The sequence below is a fragment of the Anabrus simplex genome, chromosome 6 (assembly GCF_040414725.1).
Source record: "Anabrus simplex isolate iqAnaSimp1 chromosome 6, ASM4041472v1, whole genome shotgun sequence".
Taxonomy (NCBI): Eukaryota; Metazoa; Arthropoda; class Insecta; order Orthoptera; family Tettigoniidae; genus Anabrus; species Anabrus simplex.
Window position 1 is genome coordinate 215,872,095 of NC_090270.1, and position 24,276 is coordinate 215,896,370.

Here is a 24,276-nt window from a genome sequence, read left to right on the forward strand (position 1 = left end):
ATTTTAGAACCACTTGTACTGTATAACTGTTTATTGTTATTCTAAAAATTAAAAATTGATCATTGTTCTGATCATGGTGTGGCCAAGCTGGTAAACTCTTTCCTCAATAGTTCTAGGTATGAATCTACATGAGTATGTCCTATGTGATTTTCTGTACCTTAGGAAAGTGGGTGATTGTACTGAAGACAGTCTAGGAGTACCTATTCACATTGATAACTGGATGCTTTGGCAGAAATTGTAACAGGGCAAGCAACAACTTAAGCAAATGCCTTGTATTCATAACCTCAGTGTGCTGTACTTAACATCTCTCCATTGTGGCTTGAATTGGTTCAAACCTTTCTCTTGGTTAGCACTATGGAAGGAAATAAATGACTTCTTTGGCTCAAGTTTTTGTGATTAATTTCATTTATACCAGTTGGTATGTTTGCTTTCTATATTCCTGAGGTTCAGTTCATCCACGATTTGTATGTTAAATTGCACCCTTATTTCAGTGTAACGTCATTCCTTTCGTCGTACCGGAAATTTGTTGGAATTCCCTGTATTGTCATGTGAAATGATCTTGTTTATTCAGTTTTCATTGTATCTATCTCAATTTATTCTTAGTCTAGATTTATTATTTTTCTGTACTCCTTGTTAAATTTTACAAAAAAATATTAATTCGTTCAAGCTTCAGTTTTCCAACCTTTCAGTGCTCAAATTAAATTACTGCCTTCATTGTCTTCAATTTTTTTGTGTTCATCAGCAACCTCATTGTCCCAGTTTCGTGAGCTAGCTTGAAGGTGTGCTGTCATCAGTTTCTGGTATCATTGTCCTCTAATATACCACACCCCCCCCCCCCCCAATACCTTCTGTATGTAGAATTTTGAGTCGATCTTGAATGTGGGCACAAGTGCAGTGAATTTGTAGTGGGTTGAATGGTTGTATACTGAGAGGTGGTCTAATGTATGATTCGCTCTTTATCTGCATTTTGTCTGTCTTTTGATCATGAATTAACAACTAAATACATCTTCAAACATTGTCAGTTTATCTCCACACTTTGTTTTTGACATTATTTACCCCCTGCGGGTGGGGGACGCACATGGAGAATACACCCGCGGTATCCCCTGCCTGTCGTAAGAGGCGACCAAGGGATGATTGAATCAGAACCATGAAACTCCTCTTGATTCGTACCATCATTCGGGGAACACCATGGGTTGCATGTACTTGAGTAGTATCACTAAATTGGTAGGAAATAGGTTTGTGATTAGTTGCAGTAAAAAGCCTGGCCTGGTGGATTCCAGTACCCGTGCGTTGTACCCATGTGGGCAACACCGCAGGTCTGGGCGTAGCCTGTGAGTTGTACTGCTATATGAGCGGCACCGTGGGTCAGCGTTGCCTGTGATGGGTACCCACAATGTGAGGAACAGCATGGGAATACCGGCGCCTGTGACTAGTACACCTAGGTGAGGAACCTTACCGGTTTGCTTTGGCTATGAGTGGCGCCATTGTGTGAGAAACACCATAGGTCTGCGTTCCCTGTACGAATTGCAATACTTGTGAGTAGTACCATCTTGTGTGGACCACCGTGAGTCTTCGCTACTTTTGATCAGTGCCCCAGAATGACAGATACCATGGTTCTACTTTACTCGCGACATGTACCATTCTGTGGGGCCTTAGACGTGAATTTAGCACCCCTTCAGACATCAAGCATCATTGTGCTTTATAAATGGTCCCTTGGTCAGTAATACTCTAATTAACTACCTTCTTTTTGAGTCTGATCCACTGTTTTTTTTTTTTTTTGTAGGGTTCATGTCCATCCGTTCATTCATGACATTTATTATTTTATTTTGGTCATTGGATGAATTTGAATTTTTGTTATTTCATTTCGTACCATTAGGGGCCGATGACCTCGATGTTAGGCCCCTTTAAACAACAAGCATCATCATTGACATTATTTTCTCTGCAAAAATCTAATTATTAGGATATTGAGCAATCCACTGATATTTCGGATACCACAATCAGCATGTTGTTGACTGGCAAATATTTTGTCCGATAACCTCTTCACTTCGCTTATTGCTCTGAAAGGCACTTGACCATCCACTGAAAATATATCTTCGCCAAATTGTGAAATAATTTGCTACCCTCTTCACTGTGCTTATTTCTCTGAAAGGTACTTGACCATCCACTGAAAATATATCTTCGCCAAATTGTGAAATAATTCTCCTTCAGTGGACAGTTTTAGATGGCTTTATCCTTGTTGGCAGTCTAACATTTGAAGTGAGTCACACACAAATAAATAAAACGTGCACAATGTAAAATGAAAATCAGCACTTATGCGTGTGTTAGTACTAAAGATACTTACACCGTACTGAAATATGAATTTGCACCTCCCCTCGATCCTCTCCCCTTGACAGTGCATAGCGGTATTCATTATATTGCTGTTTTCTCCAAATATGGGGGTCTTTCTCTTTAAGGGTAGCCTTGTAGCAAGATTTCCTTACCAGAGGCTGCAGCTGGTCCACCCATCTGATTGGATGTCTTCCCTGCAGTCTCTTGCTATTGATCTTTCCCTCCACCACAAATTTCCCCAGGGCACCTGTTTTTCTGGCTGTGTCCGAAGTACTGGAGGTAGGGTTGACTGATCCACTCGAGAAGCATAGTGTGGGTGCGTCATTCTTCCAGCACAAGATGTATTTCTTAGGTGTTCAGTCCAAGAAATGCTTTGGTAAACCCACCCTTCAGATCCCTCAATTTTCTGCTAGCTTCGTTGAGACTCAACTATAGTTTTTTAGTTTTGTGGTGGCTGCCGTGGCCATGGTTGTTAATCTCTTGATTTCATCGGAACACCGTCCTGTATTAAGAATCGTGGAGCCCAAATAGACCAATTTCTGGACGACCTTGAAACCAGCTATCTCCCTCACACTGGATTAGTTAGCTTCTCTTTGTGTACAACCATCACTTCTTTCTTCTGTTCATTTTACATGCCATATTGCTTACTAATCAACATGAACTTCTCTATGAAGACCTGTAGTTCATGTACTCAAGTGTTGCTGATCCTTTTACCCCCCCCCCCCCAAGCTAGAAATACTTCCCCGTCTCATTGCAAGCCCATCCAGTTAGAAGTAATATCGCATTTGTAGGGATGTGTTATTGCAGCTATTTTATTTCATTTTTCAAACTGAGTACTGAACCTTTTGATGTAAAATTGTTCTCATTTATTCGAAGCTCAGATGATTGAGATACGTTAATTACCCAATGTAATTGTGTAAAAAGCCGGGTTGTGTGGCTTAGACGGTTGATGCGCTGGCCCCTGACCCCAACTTGGCAGGTTCGAACGTGGCTCAGACCTGTGATATTTGAGGGGGCTGAAATATGTCGGTAGATTTACTGGCACGTAAAAGCACTCCTGCGGGACTAAATTCGGGCACCTCGGCATCTCCGAAAACCGTAAAAGTAGTTGGTGGGACGTAAAGCCATTAACATTATTATTGTGTAAAAATGACTAACAATACTGAACACAGGAAGGATACTTAACCATAAACCGGGCGCGCTGGTGAATTTCGTTCACCAACGTGCGTATTTCATCTGTAGTTTTTAGTTCCTAAGCACTACAGCCATTGTGCTGCTAATACCTTCCGGCGAAGACTTATTGATACTCTGTGTAGCAGTATCTGTTCAGGAAGTTGTTCGTGTCGCTATTCGACCTTAACTCGCACGTGCCATCATTTCGTGAACTTTCTTCAGCACGTGCCCGGAAATGTAAATAGAATTGTACCTTACACGTTCTTGGAGTTTCAGTATTTTAAAATGTAGACTATAGAGGAAACAAAAGTAACTATTTTTATTGTAGGGCAAAGTTTGTGAAGGATGAAGACATACAAACCCTGTTACAGGAATTATCAGATCAGGAGGAAGGATCTGAGAGAGCTGAAGTTTGTGATTTTTCTGATGGTGAAGATGAAGTGGTAAATTATTCAGACATTGATCATGACGGAGTGAACAAGAAGGTGATGTAGGCGTAGTTGATAGCTATGAACACGACGAACTAGAGAGGGATTTTTTTCTTTGGGAAGGACTAAACAATGTGGTGCACCAATAGCTTTTCCAGGGCTACGTCTAGGATTAAATAAAAAATGTAATAAAAATATTCCCGTGTCCAAAAGGAGATGCGAAAATAGTGTCGTATGAAATGGATTTTTTCTTACACATAAATGATTCTGAAAGGATTGATGAAATAGTTTCTTTTACTAACATTTATATTGCAAGCCATTCCGAAGTAGTGACTTGCAGCTGTGAGCGCCATGCTGAACCTACTTGCCATGAAGAAACAATTGCTTTGATTGGCTTATTGTTCCTCACTGGTTTGAAAGTTGTACCGTACACATCTGTGCATGAAGTCTGTGCGAAAGATGGAACTCGAATGGGAATAGCAAGAGCCTGCATGTCGTCAACGAGGTTTCTATTTTTGTTACGGAATCTTCCTTTTGATGACAAAACTACTCGTAACGATCGCCTGCGAACAGATAAACTAGCAGCAGTTCGCACATTCGTAGATTCCATTGTAGTAAACTGTAAAAAGAGCTACACACCAATTGAATTGGTAACGATAGATGAAAAGCTAGTGCCTTTTCGAGAGAGATGTGCATTTATACAGTTTATGTCAAATAAGCCAGCAAAGTATGAGTTAAAATTCTACGCCCTGAATGATGCTAAAACTTTTTATATTTCATCCCTTGAGTTATACTCTAGCAAACAACCTCCTGGCCCCTATGAACTCTCTAATGAACCATATGATATAGTGAAACGTCTAATAGACCACGTGAAGGGAAATCATCGTAATCTGACAATCGACAACTGGTATACCAGCTGTGACCTAGTCCTTGATCTTTTAGAAGATAAAGTAACGTGTATAGGCACTCTCCTTAAAAATAAAAGAAATTCCACAGCAGTTTCTTCCTCATAAAGATAGGCCAGTTGGTTCAACAACGTTTGGGTTTCAGTATGAAATCATGTTCATTTCGCATGTTCCTAAAAGGAATAAAGCCGTTAGCTTACTTTCTTCAATGCACAACGAACCCTCTGCAGATCCCAACAGTTCAAAACCCCAATATATATTGGATTATATAACTAAAGGCGGAGTCAATACTTCCGACCAAATGGAAGGAAGGTACTCAGTAGCCCGGAAAACCCCACAGTGGACCATGTGTGTCTTTCTTCTCTACTAAACATTGCCGGAATCAATAGTCAGGTACTTTACAGAGGGAATCTGAAGAACCAACCAGTAAAGAGACGCATGTTTTTGAAGAATCTTTCGTTTCAGCTCATGAATAAGTGGTTGGTTGAACGAGCTAAGATAGGAACACTGCCTCCGGATATCTGAGCAGTGTTATCCCCATACCATCAGGGAGAAACATCAGAAGTAGTAAAAGTACCAGCGAAGAGAGGACGGTGCATTCACTGTGAGTGGAAACAAAAGTCACCACAATGATGTGTAATCAGTGTCATAACTTGTTCTGTAAAGCACACTGTGTAAAAGATGAATTAGATGTGTAAGCTGTGAGGATAATGATTAATGAAGATTGTTAAAAGTGTTTCATTTTAAATTTTCCTGAGTTAACCATTCATCTGTTTCAATTTTATTTTGTCTTCAACCCATGAACATTTTTCCTTTTATTGTTGCATGTATGTACTATCGTTTGTAATTATTATGTCTAAGGACTATAAAGCACATAAGGAGTAATAATATCAGTCGTGTAAGAGTTAGTTACTGTTTTACCAGTTGCTAAGACTAAGAAAAATGAACGGTGAGCGAAATTCACCACGCGTCCGGCAATGTAACATTTAGGGATAAATAAAAAAAAAATTCTGCAACAAATTGCTGAAAATGACAAAAATGAGGTAAAATTGATAAAAACCCTACAGTAAAAATTGCAGTAAATTACTAAGAAATTACTAAATAAATATGCATTTCTGTAATCAGGGGTCCATAATCAGGATTTATGTACCAGTTAGCAATGTGTATGTTGCACCAGTTAAAAGATGACTAGTGCTCGAAATCTGGGCCGTGTTAATCAGCATCGTTCACTTTATAATTGCTTTCAAGCTGTGCATAATCGTCCTCATTAACACTGTTGTCACTTCTTTCAGTTAATATATTAACTAAACTCTTTTTGTCTTTGGCTTCTCTAGCCTTTCATTGTCTAGTCCTAAATGTAGGTTTCTGACAAGTATTTTCATGCTATTCGATGTTGAGCAGTTGCAATCCAGTTTTCTCCCTATTGCGCTGGATATAGTCTTGCCACCTTGCTTCGGGCCGGCTAACTCGCCTTCATGAATCACTGGGTCTTCACTATACAGCAGACTTGTTCCATTTGCTGTCACCTTTTGCAACATGGCCATCCTGTTTCCACTTGAATCATCATTCGTTTCATCACATCTGTCAGCCCTGTTCTCTGAATCTCTTGTCGGTATTTTGGTCTCTTGAGCTGACTGCCAGCACCACCTGCCCACTCTATTGCTGTCTGGCAAATTGAGAGTTGATTTGAGCTTCGGAGCATCGAAGTTACAGTTTCATACTCATGGTTTGCAACTGGTTGGTGTTTTAAGGAAACTGGTCTCTTTCTGAAAGTCGCCTAGTTGGCTATGGTTAGAAATGTTCAATTTTTAGTTGGTTGAGAATGACATGGGAAATATTTGTATCAAGAAGCACCCAGAATGGGATGTGGTTGGTGATTATGGCCCCAACTCAAACTCTGATTTATTTCCTCAAGTAACAGCAGTTGATCAAACTTCAGCTATTGCCAAGTTGCTTTTCCCAGGTAATGTGAGCTGTCCTGATTTCTTCCCTTTCAGTGCAGGTATTATAGATATTTTGGTAATGGTTGCTTGGTAAGTTCAACCGGCTGAATAACTACTTTCTCTGTAGTTACTCCATAAGTAAAAATGAAATAGCGTATGGCTTTTAATGCCAGGAGTGTCGGAGTACATGTTCGGCTTGCCAGCTGCAGGTCTTTCGATTTGACAGCCGTAGGCGACCTACGCGTCATGATGAGGATGAAATGATGAAAACAACACACACACCCAGCCCCCATGCCAGAGAAATTAACCACTGATGGTTAAAATTCCTGGCCCACCCAGGATCCCTGTGGCCAAAGGCCAGCACGCTAACCACTTTGCCATGGAGCCGGACACTCCATAAGTGCTTGAACATTATCTTTTGAATGATGAAACTAAGGAGTTATTTTCTGGTTAGAATATAACGTTCGGTAGATGGTGATTCAAAAATGTATTTGACACATTCACTCCCAGCTCCCTCCATGGGTATTTAATCATGCAGCCCAGTAATTTTTAGATGCCACACAGACTAGCTAGCTAACATGTAACACACTGCTTTACCTTGGTATCACTCCAATATTATAAATCCTAAAAATCTGAAAAACTGTACATACTGTCACAAGATATCTAGTATGATACTTCACTTGCCAGGACTATCTGTCATATCCAGCGGCACGCAAGTTCCAAATGGAAAACTCCGCAAACTCCAGAGACCTCTTGACTGGCACATTTTATTTCAATCACATGTCACAAAATGCAAGAAATTACCCTATGCTGTAGTAAATTGTTCATCTGCCCTGCTATCTACCGGCAAACTGATATACTGAGTCATCTAACGTACATTTGAACATAAAACGTTGGTGGAAATTCAGATGAGACTAAGGTCAGATGTAGTATTTTACACACGTAAAACCTAATCCAATCATGGTCGGATATGGGAGTGAATGTGTTAATAATATCCAATGATACTATCTCTGAAGAATGAAATTCTTCACCTTGAGCAATCTTCTTTTTAAAAATTAACGCATGTTCTGCTCTCAATATCCCATTCCCTTTCCTGTTTCTTACAATTCCTTCTCCTTGAAGTCATGTGGGAAATTTTGTATTCGCTAAGTAACACTTTACGGGGACTAATTGCTTGGTTCAATATTGGGGCGGAATCTTCTGTTTCTGATTACTAGAATGCGTGCCAAAAACCCAGATTCAATTCCAAACCCCTACAGTGTTCATAGGTAGAGAGGGCATATGGCTCTCTTGACGGAGATTGGGGTTTTGTATGGGGATGTTACGTACGACCAGCAGACCCTGTGGTGCTAATAGACAGTAATAGGGTATTTGCTGGCACCAGGTTTCAACCTCTCTCTTGCTACTATCACATATTGCAGGATTCATTTCATCACAATGTTAAAAAGAGAGTTAAAGAGGTTCCACCTTTTCAATAGCACTGATATAAAGTTTCACAAATTTATGTTACAACAAGTTCCATATGGAACAATTACGAAGTTTATAACTTTAAATTACTAATTTCATCTCATTAGCTTTTGTGACGAGGTCGACACCAGGAATGGCGTCTGGTCGTAAAGATTTGCTAGGAAGATTCTTCACACTCCATACCTGACCCCATAGAGAAAATAGGCGGGGGTTAGAAACACACACTTGTACTTTAACTAAATGTTTAAAAAAAAAGTTTCAAAATATTTTCAGACACCTTACATCAACCAGTTCGAGCTTTGCATTTATAATACCCCGTGGCATGCCTTTTCAGTTTCCCCTCATTATGCCAAGAAAGTGTCCTGTGGTCAAATATCACCTCAAGTAGCTCAGTTGTTTAGTGATTATTGGTGCAAAGAAAGTGACCACTGGCTGTAAGTTCCATTACAGTGGATTGTTGAAGGAACATTACCAGCATACCCTTTTGTCATGTAGGTGTAGTTCGTATCATGTCGTTGTACAGGTTAAATTCTTTATCATCATATTTGTGGCATTAAGAGTCATAAATGGTTGTAATGGGAATCATTTATTCATCATACGTTCTTTATCCACACAATCATCTATATTTTTTATTTCCTGATATTGTAGCATAACTATACGTATAACGTGATAATTTGCACGTGAATATTAACACAGACCTGCTTTCAGTTGTGAGGTCGAGTACTGGCCCATCAGTGACTTTCAAAGAATATAGTGGTGCCATATGCTGTCACAGTAGACATACACAGCTGGAATGTGCCATGTACTTTGCTCTTCGCAGAGTACCAATGTGATTCTTGTAGATGGCATAACTGACCTACAGCACATCCCGAAAAGCAGTACTGTGCCCTATGGTGTCGTATCACATAAGATTTTGAGAAAGGTGTGTTGTCTGTGTGGTGGCGTGACAAATGTCGCCATTTGGCACTCCTGTGGTAAAACTTGCACCGATGGGTACTGGAACACGCTTATATACGGCCTTGTGCTTTACTTTGCCTCAAGTACGTACATACATACATATCATTATAGACTGTTATGCCTTTCAGCGTTCAGTCCGCAATCCTCTGAGAATTAACTAAACGTCACCATAATCCTCGATTTGCAACTAGTGCTGTGGCCTCATTCAGTTCTATACCTCTTATCTTTAAATCGTTAGAAACCGAGTCTAACCACCGTCATCTTGGTCTCCCTCTACTTCTCTTAACCTCCATAGCAGAGTCCATTATTCTCCTAGGTAACGTATCCTCCTCCATTCGCATCACAAGACCCCACCACCGAAGCCGGTTTATGCGTACAGCTTCATCCATCGAGTTCATTCCTAAATTAGCCTTTACCTCCTCATTCCGAGTAGCCTCCTGCCATTGTTCCCACCTGTTTGTACCAGCAATCATTCTTGCTACTTCATGTCTGTTACTTCTAACTTATGAATAAGATATCCTGAGTCCACCCAGCTTTCGCTCCCGTAAAGCAAAGTTGGTCTGAAAACAGACCGTTGTAAAGATAGTTTCGTCTGGGAGCTGACTTCCTTCTTACAGAATACTGCTGATCGCAACTGCGAGCTCACTGTATTAGCTTTACTACACCTTGATTCAATCTCACTATATTACCATCCTGAGAGAACACACAACCTAAATACTTGAAATTATCGGCCTGTTCTAGTTTTGTATCACCAATCTGACATTCAGTTATATTGAATTTCTTACCTACTGACATCAATTTAGTTTCAGAGAGAGGCTAATTTTCATACCATACTCATTGCACCTATTTTCAAGTTCCAAGATATTAGACTGTAGGCTTTCAGCACAGTCTGCCATTAAGACCAAGTCATCAGCTTAGGCAAGACTGCTTACTACATTTCCACCTAACTGAATCCTTCCCTGCCATGTTATACCTTTCAGTAGATGATCCATGTAAACTATGAACAATGCAGGTGAAAGATTACAGCCTTGTCTAACCCCTGTAAGTACCCTGAACCAAGAACTCATTCTACCATCAATTCTCACTGAAGCCCAATTGTCAACATAAATGCCTTTGATTGATTTTAATAATCTACCTTTAATTTTATAGTCCTCCAGTATAGTGAACATCTTTTCTCTCGGTACCCTGTTATATGCTTTCTCTAGATCTACGAAACATAAACACAACTGCCTATTCCTCGTAGCATTTTTCAATTACCTGGCGCATACTGATCCTGACAGCCTCTCTGTGGTCTGAAACCACACTGGTTTTCATCCAACTTCCTCTCAATGACTGATCGCACCCTCCCTTCCAAAATGCCAGTGAATACTTTGCCTGGTATACTAATCAATGAGATACCTTGATAGTTGTTGCAATCCTTCCTGTTCCCTTGCTTATAGATAGGTACAATTACTGCTTTTGTCCATCTGAATGTACCTTACCAACACTCCACGCTAATTTTACTACTCTGAAGCCATTTCATCCCTGCCTTCCCACTATACTTCACCTTTTCAGGTCTAATTTCATCTATTCCTGCTGCCTTATGACAATGGAGTTTTTCTTTTTTTACCATTCAAGTTCCAAGATATTAGCTTTCGGCACAGTCTGCCATTGCCATTAAGACCAAGTCATCAGCATAGGCCAAACTGCTTACTACATTTCCACCTACGTGAATCCCTCCCTGCCATGTTACACCTTTCAGTAGATGATCCATGTAAACTACGAACAGCAAAGGTGAAAGATTACAGCCTTGTGTAACCCCTAACTCCTCAAGCATAATTTCACCATCATCATTTTCCTCCTCCCCATGAGCTTGGCTGTTTGCAACACCACCAGGATGATTTCCTTTTACATTGAGAAGATGTTCAAAATATACCCTCCACCTCTCCGGTGAATCCCTGGGATCTATTATGAGTTCACCTGAATTACTCAAAACACTGTTCATTTCCTTTTTCCCTCCCTTCCTTTCTTTATTACTGTCCAGAAAGGTTTCCCTGCTGCTGGACCTAGCCTTTTCAGGTTATTACCAAAATCTTCCCACGACTTCTTTTTGGATTCAACAACTATTTGTTTCGCTCTGTTTCTTTCATCTACGTAAAAATCCCTGTCTGCCTCAGCCCTTGTTTGGAGCCATTTCTAATAAGCCTTCTTTTTACGTTTACAGGCTGCTCTCACTTAATCATTCCACCAAAATGTTCGCCTTTTCCCATCTTTATACACAGTTGTTCCTAGGCATTCCCTTGCTGTTTCTACTACAGCATCCCTGTATGCCACCCATTCACTTTCCATATCCTGAACCTGCTTACTGTCTACTGTTCGAAACTTCTCACTAATCATATCCATGTACTTCTGTCTAATTTCCTCGTCCTGGAGATTTTCTACCCTTACTCGTTTGCAGACAGATTTCACTTTCTCTACCCTAGGCCTAGAGATACTACAGATCAGATAGTGGTCTGTGTCATCGAAAAATCTGCGAAAAACTCGTACATTCCTAACAGATTTCCTGAATTCAAAGTCCAGCAATCGCTTCCCATTCCCATTAGCTTCCATATCTTCCCTACATTTACCAATCACCCTTTCGTATCCTTCAGTTCCAACTCTTGCATTGAAATCGCCCATTAGTACTATTCTATCCTTGCTGTTGACCCTGACCACGATGTCACTCAGTGCTTCATAAAACTTGTCAACTTCATCCTCATCTACACCCTCACATGGGGAATTTACGGACACAGTTCTTGTTCTAATTCCTCCAACTGACAAATCTACCCACATCATTCGCTCATTTATGCGCCTAACAAAAACTATGTTGCGTGCAATGGTATTCCTGATAAAGAGCCCTACTCCAGACTCTGCCCTTCCCTTTCTAATACCCGTCAAGTACACTTTATATTCTCCTATCTAACCAATTAAGGTTAAAATCCCCGACCCGGCCAGGAATCGAACTCGGGACCCTCTGGACCAAAGGCCAGCCTGCTGATCATTTCGCCATGGACCCAGATAACCTCACGCAATGAAATCAAAAGAAAGAAAACCTGTTTCAAAGATGAGGAGAAATCTATACTGGCTCCTCTGTGCAAGTGCTTTATTCATTGTATTACTGTACTGTATGCATTTTAGATGCCTTGTGCTTGCACGGAATGTACCCGATGCCCTTAAAACATAGTGGCATATCGAACTTTCCTTTGGCGGGAAGGAAGTCTGTCGCTTTTGTGTGCACTGCATAGCAACACTACATTTGCCGGCTGGCAATTCTCTCCTTTAAAACCATAAATCCGTTTGGTTTCAGCATTTAAAAAAACAAACATTGCAGTTTCGTATTGACAATGTTGTTTGGTGCGTACGAATTGATTACAGGCTATAAGCCACGCTTTTTTGCCAACTGTCTGGATCGCCAGTGTTCGCAGATTCTACATCTCCACACACTGCCTGCTACGTGATATTGTGAGTTGTGGCATTCCTAAAAAATTATTACGATTCCGCTCGAACATAGCACATGCGAAGCACACGGTAGACACGCTGCAGTAGGTGAAAGAGCACAAAGTTACCTCTTCATGTTCCGGAAGATGCGTTCTGTCATGACCGCAGAGAAATTTTGAATTTAAGTTACTCTGTAATTTTTTCAGAATCTAAAGGCAGTTTGGATTTAAAAGTCTGAATTTCGGTAACGGGACTGACATTGTTCTTCGAATGAGTAATTATCCGTATTTCGAATTAAACGATTTAAATAACGTGTATAACCGTACCTTATGTTTCCGGGAACGAGAACTGCTTCGAATTAGGCGAGATTTTGAATTAACCGATTTCGAATTATCGAGGTTCTACTGTATGTGGCTGTTGCAAGCCTAGTGCTAAAGAGTTTCCTTCTGTTTTTGTAAATTAAGTCAACCGTTGAACTCCAATGAGGTGTATATGATGCTATATGTTTGTGGTAGAAGATAGTGTTGTGGGTATTATGAGTTGCAGGAATGTTGGAGACAGTGCAGACACGATTATTCATACTTTGTCCTCAGGGGCAATGTTAGTGCCAAAAACATTTTACTCGCAATGCAATGTAATATCGCCAGAATGCAAACATGGCAAGCGCGACACATAGTGCGGGTACTCGCTTAATCAGTTATGTCATCATGTATCCTTCATTCATTCATCTCGAGTATGACATTGAAGGTAAGTCTTTTCATTACAATTGCTCACTAATCAGAAATGTCTCATTCATGAACAAAGAAATTAAAAAGTAGACTGTTCTTCCAGATTTTCACACAGTCACAGCTGCTTACCGTGTATTGGACCGTGATGAACCTGACATCTATGACCGTCGCATTGACAGTGAATAACTTTGTCATACTTTGAGTGAATTGCAGCACGCACATCATACCAATATCAAGTTATTCAGAATTAAATCTTCTTTCATTCAGGTTTAAGAGTAGAGAAGAAAGACTCGATGTCTGATCTTTCTGTCATTGAAAACCATTATTTATTTTTCAAAAATTTTCATATTTTAATTTAAAAAAATTGGGCTTTACCGGTAATAATACATCCAAGGTATATTCATTTCTGAATGCTCATTATTTCTTATATTAGTGTGATTTATTTTAATATGCATTAAACTGTTTACGTATTGATTTTTTTCTAATTTGTTTGGAAAATCGCAGAAATTAGTTTGAGCTGCCTCGAGCAAGTCCCTGGATATAGGCAGAGTGTGAAAGGGTTAAAGAAGCTTAATCAGACAGTTCAGCTGTAAAATTAGTGGTTGGTCAGGGAAAGGGTTTATCGTAAAGCGGGTGAAAATGCATTGCTCTTGAATTACCATTTGGTTAGAGGTCAAAAATATGGTTGATCTGGACAAGTATCACTTTAATTCTTAGTTGTTTCCTGGTGATGTATGTATTCTATACGCACACATACCTACTGACACTAACACAACTGTAATTGAAAACTTGCATTTTGTTGGTATGGACATGATCCACACACAAATACTATTTTTATTAATCCTAGCCAATGTGCAGGAAACTTTTTTTCTGTAGGCCTATATGGATTGTCATGGAACCTTCCACTGATTTTTATAAAAGAAGACAACAGGAAGTTCTCCCTATAGTGGTGGTTGACAATAGTGCTAATATTACAGTGGCATATGTACAAATGAACTCAGATTGCCCAGTTGTACTTACTCTTAAAACCATCAGAAAGTAACATAAGTAACATTGTGGTCCACACTCTTCTTCAAAATGGAGAAAGTATGGGCAGTTGGTGAAACTGGTTGTTAGGAATGACTTTTAATGGAGGACCCATATCCTTTTCTGATTCTTTTTATGAAGTATTTTGTATACAATGGAACTCTCACTTATAAAAAACTGTTTTGATATTCATCGCTAGCTATGGTGATCTCAGATGTTACCAAGTATCAATATTGAATTCATGCCTGAGAGAATTGCGTGATTTTTCTTTCTGTATTTCTATAAATGATTTCCAATAATTCTACTTTTGTGTGTTATTCCACCTACTTTAAAATGGCAGCAGTGCCATCTTTCATCCCTTGTTTCATACTGTTTGTTTTGTTGCCACATTTGAATTTGGTGTCCTGTATTCAGTAAATCTATGAATTCAACATACCTGACCTACAGAGATTCATTCCCACCCCCTTTGTTACCACTTTTCTTACACTTGTTTAAACCCCTGTTACACATGAGTAGTTCTAAATGGCAAATAGTTCGAAGAGTGTACTTTTTCAGGTCATTCCAAACTGATGGTACTTGCCTGAGTGACATCTTTTGTGTTGATTTTTACATGTTGTTAGTTTGAGTAGATTAATAGGAGGGCCTGTATTTAACATTGATAGTTTCTACTGTATTGTATAGTTCTGTTTTGTTTTTGTTTAGTTACCTCTGTCTTGGCAGACGAAGGATGATTTAAGACTGAACGCCGGTCATCCGCGTGCTGGCAGTAGTTATTTTTGGCTGTTGTGTCACTGAATTATTTTTAATATTCTGTAGATCCGAGAATTTTGTTAGGGTATCCTATTTAGTGCATTGTGATGCTGGAAAAGATTCTGCATATCGAGCCTGTCATGTACTCTTAAAAAATGTAGACTGAATTCTAACATTCATATGAAGTTACCTGAAATGATATGTGCTATGAACCCTGTACAAAGTAAGTTAGATCTGTGAACTTTCCTTCCCGCCCACTTCTGACCATTGTGTATCTGACAATCAGAATTGCGTTTAATACTATGATTCTTAGTGTGTGTTAAAAATGCATTGCTGTCACAAATGTATTCTTTGGGGTTGCTCTGCATTTTATATGCCTGGTAAGGGAATGTGTCATTCTTTTTATAAAATTGTGGTCTAATTATGAATGTGATATTTGGATGTCTCTGATCCTCAGTTGGTTTTTGTATAGCTTCGGTATTTTAATCACGTTCTTACTAGACTTAATAGACTTTTATTTTGAAGTACTGATCCGGTAATTATTTTCGGTCCTTTAATTTTCGTATCTTTTATAACACGTGCTATCTTGTCAACTTCTATGTATGTCAGTATACTAATTAAGTGCTTGGAGAATAGATCTAGTGCTGTATGTTAAGTTGATAAATGATGGGATTCATGTTTTCAGTATACATTGTTTTGTTTTGATTCTCGATGACCATTCATGGTTGGGTTTCTCAGATGGTTTTCATTCTGTGGTGTAACATTATTTGATCGTTATTTTCACCCTTGTTCTGGGTAAAGGAGCTATGGTTTGGCAAACAATTGATCTATACCGTGCTGTCAGAGGAAGAATTGTCCTTCAAGAGAGGCATCTGGTTATCTTTCCTCCGTATAGAAAAGAAACAAATCCTTTGTGCAGGACAACCAACGACCCATCCATCTCCACGTAAGTTATTTCGTTCGTATATTGCAACCAGCTTTAAGCGTTTCTTCTAAATTGTGAATAAGTAAACACTTGTCATTACTTGTGGTATCTCTCTGAGACCTTAATTCGCAAGATGACACCCGTTCAATGATATACCTGACTGTATATAATTCTTGCAGTAACAATATATAGTTTGGTTGTTACATGCTAAGTGCTTATTCCTCGTTAGTCAGATCTTGATACAATGTACCTTGTTTTGGGTTTATGATGTGTGATCTCATGACTCTTGTGATATTTACAAGCTTAACATTTTTTGGTTGTTTTGATTTGCTACCTATCATTGCAGGAGGGATAGGCAAGGAAATCTTAAGATAGTAGAAGAACTGTGACTTTTCAGCGGAACATCCTGCAGTAGGCACTACTCTTGTTATTTTCCTTAATAGTTACAAATGTTATGTTCTGAGTCTCTCATAATGTGTTATATTTTCTTTGGATTAATATGGTAAATGTATGCATGTTGTTGTTCTGTTACTGCATTTATTATATGCAGTGAATTTCTTACATCAGACAGAACAATTTTCTTTTGCAGTACAATGTATTTTCATAAAAATCCTAACGAGTATTTTATTTTTAACTATTTTTTATTCAATTTCCTCAGCTGCCTTAAATTTTGGGAATTACTTTTAGACAAGAGTAAAATTATTTCAATATCGAGGGTTGGTTTGGTTCTTTAATTTGGTATGTATATATAAAAATTATTGCTGAGAATAAAATTTGGAGTTTTACATTGTTATCAGTTATTTACACACAAATTAATTTTATTTGCGAGTTCTTGATATTATGGGATTTATTATTATTATTATTAGTATGTTGGTAAGTATATCAGAAAAACATGCCTTTAATTCCGTTAAAACCGTATTCTTAATGGGGTGAAATCTTTGCAGCATAGATGAATCGGCATTTCTTGTTAAAATTTTATGCTTTAATAGATTCTTGATCAAGAAAAGGGTTAATGCAATAGCAGTACAATGTAAATGGGTGTTGATGGGAAAAACATATTGTAATTATTAGAAGATCATGTAAAGTGGTATAATAACGTGATTGTCATACAACGGAAGATCAGAACTTAGAAATTTGCCATTTTAATTGTATGTCGTTTTAATCAGTCTTGAGTCATGTGATTTTCATTGCACGCTTTTGGTCTCGAATGTGCTGTGAAACGGCATTAAGCTGACTGAGCTGGATGTACTTGTTTCAAGTATTCATTTTTTATATTCCTGGATAATGAATTGGTTGCATAGTAAATAAATACCTAGATGCCCTCTCTCTCTGTCTCTCTCTCTCAGTGAAATAAGTGTGTACAGGGTCTTTGGTTTCTTCACTCAGTTGTAGTTCTCCATTGATTCTACTTACAAAATATCACCTTATCATTTGGTTTTCCATTTGTAACATGCTTTACTTCTGTTATTTACTATGTAGTGTGTAGGATATATTGAAGCACTGCACACTTCATAGCATCAGTTGATGCTATTATGACGGTTGAGTGAACACCTGTTCATTACTTGTTCCTGCAAACTGGCAAAATATTTGAATCAGTTCTGAGAGTTGAATTGAAGGTTAACGAACTTTACCAATTACAAATACTGTTCGTCTGCTAGAATACTTGGAATTTGAATTTTGGACTGTTATCACAGATTTAAGAATATGCCGAGAATTTTTTTTGCTGAAGAGGTCTCGAAAGATATCGCTGCTTAGGAAGTTGAGTTAAAATAAGATACATCTACTGAATTAGAATACCTTAGAAAAACATGCGTAATTCAGTTTGAAGCATATTAAGAAAACGCCCCCTTTTTTTTCTTTTTTTCTCCCAGCCAAAGTGTTATGGTTCTTTTCACCATTAGCTCACCCATTAAACAACAGAATAATGTGCAAGCATACATGTTTATAATAAATATTGTGTATTTAGTTCATCCATAGTACTTTGCAGACTGAAGACTTAGATTAAAATGAAGATTTTTGATCCTTTTAGGTACTGCCATACAACTTCCAATCTCTGCAACACTACCCCACTTCTGAAATAGCCGAGTTAAGACACTGAAGTGTCCATCCTTGTCTTTAGGAAACTGTTTTCGTACAATGACTTGAGTAGGATCCACTCACTTCACTTCCCCCTCAGAATCTTTGGTCTGCGAGACGTTATTCAGTCCTACATCTTTCAAACCAGACAAAATACTATTTTCAGAGCATAACCGAGAAGTACCAATGACAGGAGTAAATGCACAAACTCGTGTACTAAATTTTCTTCAATAAGACTGGTACACAATGACATTTACTGTACATTGCCGATGTCGTGTCGTTTTGTTGGCAAGACTTCTTCTTCCTGATACTTTCCTGCTTGTGCAGGTCGTTCACAAAGCCTCTTCCAATCTTCTCTTTATTCTCAGATTCTATCGTTCATCACCGTCTGCCACTGTAGTCCTCTCCGATTTACGTCATCCTCCACCTGATCCCTCCATCTTGTTCGTGGTCTTTCAATTGGTCTTCCAGATTCTGACCATTCCAGAGCGCTTGGTAATCTTTCTTGTCCCATTCTTTTGACGTGGCTGAACCATTTCAGCCCATTTCTCTCCGTTTCTTTTGAGGGTTGATCTGTAGTGTGTTTCGTATGGTTTCATTTCTTACCTTGTCTCTCCTTGTTTTATCCAAGATCCATCGCAGAAAGTGCATCTGTCGCTTGTAATCTACTCGGATAATTTTTTGTTGAAGTCAAACATTCTGATCCATAGGTCAGTATTGGCAAATAATATTTATATATCATGATTATTGCTTTGGTAGGTACTTTTCCAGTTTCTAATTATGTCTGATACACTGCAATAAAATTTTGAGCAATTTCCTAAATTTCCTAACATCTCTGAAATTTCTTCCTTAATGTTTCCTTTCCCAGTTAGCTTACTTCCTAGGTATTTAAAAGCATCTACTTCGTTAAGAATTTTTCCGTTATATCCAACATCCTATTTTTTTTTTTTTTCTCTACTGATTTTCATTACCTCACTTTTTGTTAAACTTTTTTTCCATGCTTGCTTCTTCAATTGCCCTCCACCAGGTATTTAGTTCTTCCAATTTTTGTTCATTTTCTTCCCATATCATTACATCATCTGTATATGCTATGCCTTTCATATCATTTGCTGTTGACCCTTTGTGAACTTTCCTCATAATGTTCACTATATTAAAGAGCACTGGTGAAAGTACACTTGTCGAACTCCTCTGTCCTAAACCATTCTTACTTTTTTGCCATCTATTATAACACAGTTCAGGCATTTGTTGTACATGTTTCTAATTATGAATAGCATCTCTCTTGACAATTCCATTCTATTCAGTCCTTGCCATTTCTCCTCTTTCCTAACCATGTCATAAGCCTTTTGTATATCTATGAATGCAACTGCGACATGTTTCTAAATTCTCATTTCTTTTCTACTATTTGGCATCAAAAGTTGATTTTCCAGGTCTAAATCCTTGTTGTTCTCTTAATTGTGGATCTATCTTATTCTTGATTTTTGTAAGATTATCTTTTCATAATTCTTCATGCAAAGATATAGTAATGCTATTCCTTAGTAGTTATCACAAAGTTGAAATAGGCACAATAATAGCCCTTGTCCAATCATCAGGAATCTCTGTCACTCCATACTATCTTCATTATTCTGTACAGCCACTGCATTCCCATAAGTCCTGCAGCTTTAATCATTTCCACTGTGATGCCCTCTATTCCAGGAGCTTTGCCATTTTTCATTTCTAATACAGCTTTTTCTGCCTACGACATTTGTAGATCTTCTGTTCCTGTTTCTTCTGATCGTTTATTCGCCCCTTCCACTGTAATGGTGATATTGTGATATTTATTTTATTTTCGTCTATTTCCTTGGCTTCATTTGTTTCATTTTGTCCTTCATTTAGATTTTGGAAGTATTATTTCCATGCTTTCAAAACTTATTTCTCTTCCCACACAGGTTTTCCATTTTTGTTGATGACTTTTGATGTATTTTCTTTTTGCTTCCTTCTGTTACCTAATATGCGGTTCAATATTTTCTTGTCATTCTTATAATTCTCTTCTATCTCTTCTGTAATGCTATCATTTTCCTTGCTGCTCTGCTTATTTGTTTCCATTTGTGTCTATTATGTTCCGTTCTGTTTCTGAACCATTCTCCCCACGCATTATTGTTCTTCTTCACTGCATTCCACCCTGGAGTTTCTTTGTGGTGCCTGGCATTTGTTGATGTCCTTTCACAGGTTTCTTCTGCTGTTTTGACTAAAGCCTGTTTGAACCTTTTCCATTCTTCCTCAGCATCCTTCCTCTCATCTGTAGGTAGTTAAGTTTTAATCTTTTCCCTATATATCTGTTGGATTTTTCTGTATCTTTTGGTTTCCTGCATTTTGATTTTTGACTGTTTTCCACCCATATTTACCCTTTCTGAATTTCACCAATGTTCCCATCAATAGTCTGTGGTCAGCGTCAAGATTAATGCTTGATATCACTGTCACATCTGGCAAGCATCTTCTGATATCTTCCGTTATTATATAATCAATTCTGGATTTCTGTTGCAAGTTCCAGCTGTATCCGGTAAACTTGTCACTATCTCTTTTCTTATACCATCCATTTATTTCTCAGATACATGTCTAATAACACTTCCCCTTCATATTTTCTGTGATCTTCTCTGTGGCTTCCTGTAACTGTTTCATATCCTCCTATCATTCCTAGCTCTAGCATTGAAGCCTCTTATAATCGGTCTTGTTAAATGTTACAGCATCCTCCAGTTTAGTGATAAAATCTTCCTTTTCATCTGTTTCACAACCTATTTGAGCAGCATAAACCTGGATTATATCAAGGATATTTTCTTCCATCATTAACTGAGCTTCAATTATTCTGTTGCAGACATAACCACATTGAGTACTTTGTTGGCCAGTTCTTTAGCCACTATTATTGCAACACCATTTCTTCTTTTGTCTCTTCCTGACCACCACATTGTGTATCTCCTCTCCAGCACCTTACAACCACTCCTCTTTTTCTTATTTCAGTTAGTCCCATGATCGGTATGTTTCTCTGTCATTTTCCGTGTAATTTCTTGAATTCTTGCATCCTTTGCTACTAATACTACATTAATAGTCCTGATTCTTACATTTAAAAAAATACAGATTTGTCTATCATCGGAGCCATTTTGACTGTCATATCTGACAGATTTGCACAAACGCTTTTGTCACTTTTGATATTTGTTTTACATTCTATCTGACGCTCGTTTGATCATTCAAAGTGATATAGTAAGCTACCACTGGCTCCTAGGCCTAACATGGATCTTTGCGTTAATACTTTGTTATGCACTAGCTGGTTGGTGCCTAACATGCATTTCCTCATGTCAGTAAGGTTTATGGTTTACCCGCCAGTACTCGGGAGGCTAATTGCAGTGGTTATCCGCTGTGGGCGATGGGGTCGCCACGTCCCTGTGCCATGTAAGTACAGAAGAATATTTAGCCTTATTGATTCTATGGAGTAACGTTTTAAACACAGTGTCGTTCTGAGATGAAAACATTTCATTTTGAATCTGTCAAATTTTGTTTCAAAACCACATCACCAGCTTCTGTTCAAAACTTGTAAAGATCTGAAATTTCCCTCCCATCTCCTGAATCTCTCATTCAAATTTATAGGTGGTGAGTCCCTGTGACCAGAAAAGCAATGCCCAATCAAGCAAGGAGAATAACATCTTGAATGTTATAGATATGAGAGAGTCTGTGTTGTATGTTTTATTTAATGCTCCGATATCTGCTTCCTTCAATTGCAGGTTTTTTACCCATGTATGTTATGAAAAAGCTTGCAACCCTTTCCGTGCATGCGTTGAGATGACTTTCCTTGAGCTTTCTGAAATTATCCGTTGCCTTTTTGATTAATTTACCTGGCAATGGAGATTGTTTTCCAACAAGTTTTGAAAACAGTGAACAATATTTGCAAAAGGCTCTGTTCTTTTCAGGATAATAAATCAGCCATTTTCACTCTAATAATTACTTCAACTGGAATTTGAGATTCCTTGGACCTGATGAAGGGAAATTAAAATTTCAACCAGGTGTCCAAGCATTTTCCAACAGCTCCCTTCTCAATCAGTCTAAAGGAAAAAGTGAATTACTGAATTTTAAACGCGTACCGGTATGTATATAATCATAGATAGAACAATTAAAAGTATACCAGTTACAGAAATATGTAATTGCCAAATGCTGTTGCAACAATAATGTTAAATAAACTCTTTAAGTCTGTTCGGTCATTTTGGTCGTGAACTGGCAGAACTGTCCCTGTTGACTCGACGTACTTGTTATATCTGTACAACTTACAAAATATTCGTTAACATACAGAACGGCTATGAACATTGCAGCTCAAATGTCCATCATTGAGATACGTACATATTTTACAAAGAAGATATTAAGCTTCCAGTAAACAACCGGTTTATGTAAAAATGCACACAAACAGTACACAACCTGCTATACAGCAAACTTGATAATACGCACAAATACATGTATTAGAAGAGCATGCAATTAGTGATATTAGTCTCTTTACATGTCTTCTTGTCATGTTCACTAGCAATCACTCTGGAACCTCGATTATCCGTTCCTGGAAACTATGTTTTCCCAGATTATTCATTGGAATTTTATGTTCCCGCGAACATCCTAATTAAATCGTGTGGTAAAAATCCCGCGTTATACGTTCCTTGAAGAAATGATTTCCCGGATCAACTATCCATAGATTTCTCCCATCAACGCTAAATCTTCGATCAAGATTTTTCAAGAAAATGTCTCACGAAAGGGCGGCTATGACATATCTATGGATTTTGACGTTAACGTCCCGTTGTTGCGATAATTGGAGTAAGTACTAAACAGGGAAAGTGATCGGTGGTGAACATGCTTAAGGGACTGTCTTAGAATTGTATTCAGATGGTATTATTTAAGGAATTCTCTGAAATCATAAAGCGGAGTGGCTACAACAATTGGAAGGAGGCAGAGCGTATTTCGACAGCTCTACTTCAAGACGGAAAGAGTTTCTTAAATTTGTGCATAGTTCTAAAACATCTACATTATTTCCAGGGTTGGATGTTTATTTTTGCCTCTTTTTTTTTTTTAATCGTATTGCCATAAGGCTTTTCATGGGCCCTATATACTATAGACACTGGGCTTTCAAAGAGTAATTGTAATTGCTCCTTCCTTCCATGAATCTATTATATGATCGGATACAATTACATGCTCAAGACCAAAAGAGATGTTGCACGTTACATATTTAAAGCCATTACTTTTTGGCCCTAATAGAAGACAGAGATTTTTATGCTTACCTTTTTATGTTAAAATGTCTTTCTTAATACAGTATTAGTTTTATTTGTGCAAGTGTAACGTTTAAAAAGTTTGTATTGTTTCCCCACTCGCTCTGGCTTGTGCAGCGAGCACGCTTTCCAGCTGAGATTTACGTCCCAAATAAACCTAAATTTCTGGAGTTTGATGGGGCTTTTTTTTTTCCCCTCTCCAGTGTGCTTGTGATTGACGGGCAGAATTAGCTCCATGCATCCTACACAGTGGCCTCCATGGTATGCACTAATCATGCGTCTTGGTGGGTGTGCTATTTACAAACTGATGAGCCCGACTTAACACACGGGGGCAAAACGCTGGCAACCAGGGATGAGTTGGTTGGAAAATTTATAATGTCCAATAACGGAGCATTTATATTGGAACTTTCGAGAATCGGTACTTACATTCAAAACCATATCTGAGTTCAACATAACCTCTAAAAGTTAACGTAGGCCTAATTTACACGGTACAAGATTTCCAAAAACTAACTACAAAAGGTATACCGGTGACGAAATTGCAATAGAAGGATTAAAAAAAAAGGGATTTTGCCATTATGTTCGGCGCTTTTGTATGTGATGTGCTTTATTTGATTACATTAGAGAATTGAAAACTACTTGCGATCGATTGTTGTTCGGCTTGGCATTATTTATTAGATATTTTGATGAACTTGGCTGATAAAAGTCGCTGACATAAAGTAAGTTTTCATGGGAAATTGACAAAGTTTCCGTGGTAAAAGGGAACGTAAAATGTCGAGATTTGTAACTCGTGTACCGGTAATTGTTTGAAACCGGCCGCGCGGTCTAGCTTGCCTGCAGGGGCTGGTTC

At 38.4% G+C, this 24,276-nt stretch overlaps 1 protein-coding gene across 3 annotated transcripts in view; it reads left to right on the plus strand.

Moving 5' to 3' along the window:
* Positions 1 to 22,279, plus strand: part of Psi (P-element somatic inhibitor) — a 298,816-nt gene extending 276,537 nt beyond the window's left edge. The window contains exons 18-19 of one of the 3 annotated variants that reach the window (XR_010860573.2): positions 15,963 to 16,107; positions 22,098 to 22,279. The gene's annotated coding sequence lies outside the window, so the exon portion shown is untranslated. Of the gene's footprint in view, positions 1 to 15,962; positions 17,337 to 22,097 lie in introns of those variants that run through there. The other 2 variants (XR_010860574.2, XM_067150191.2) reach the window with 2 other exon arrangements.
* Positions 22,280 to 24,276: the final 1,997 nt, after the last annotated feature.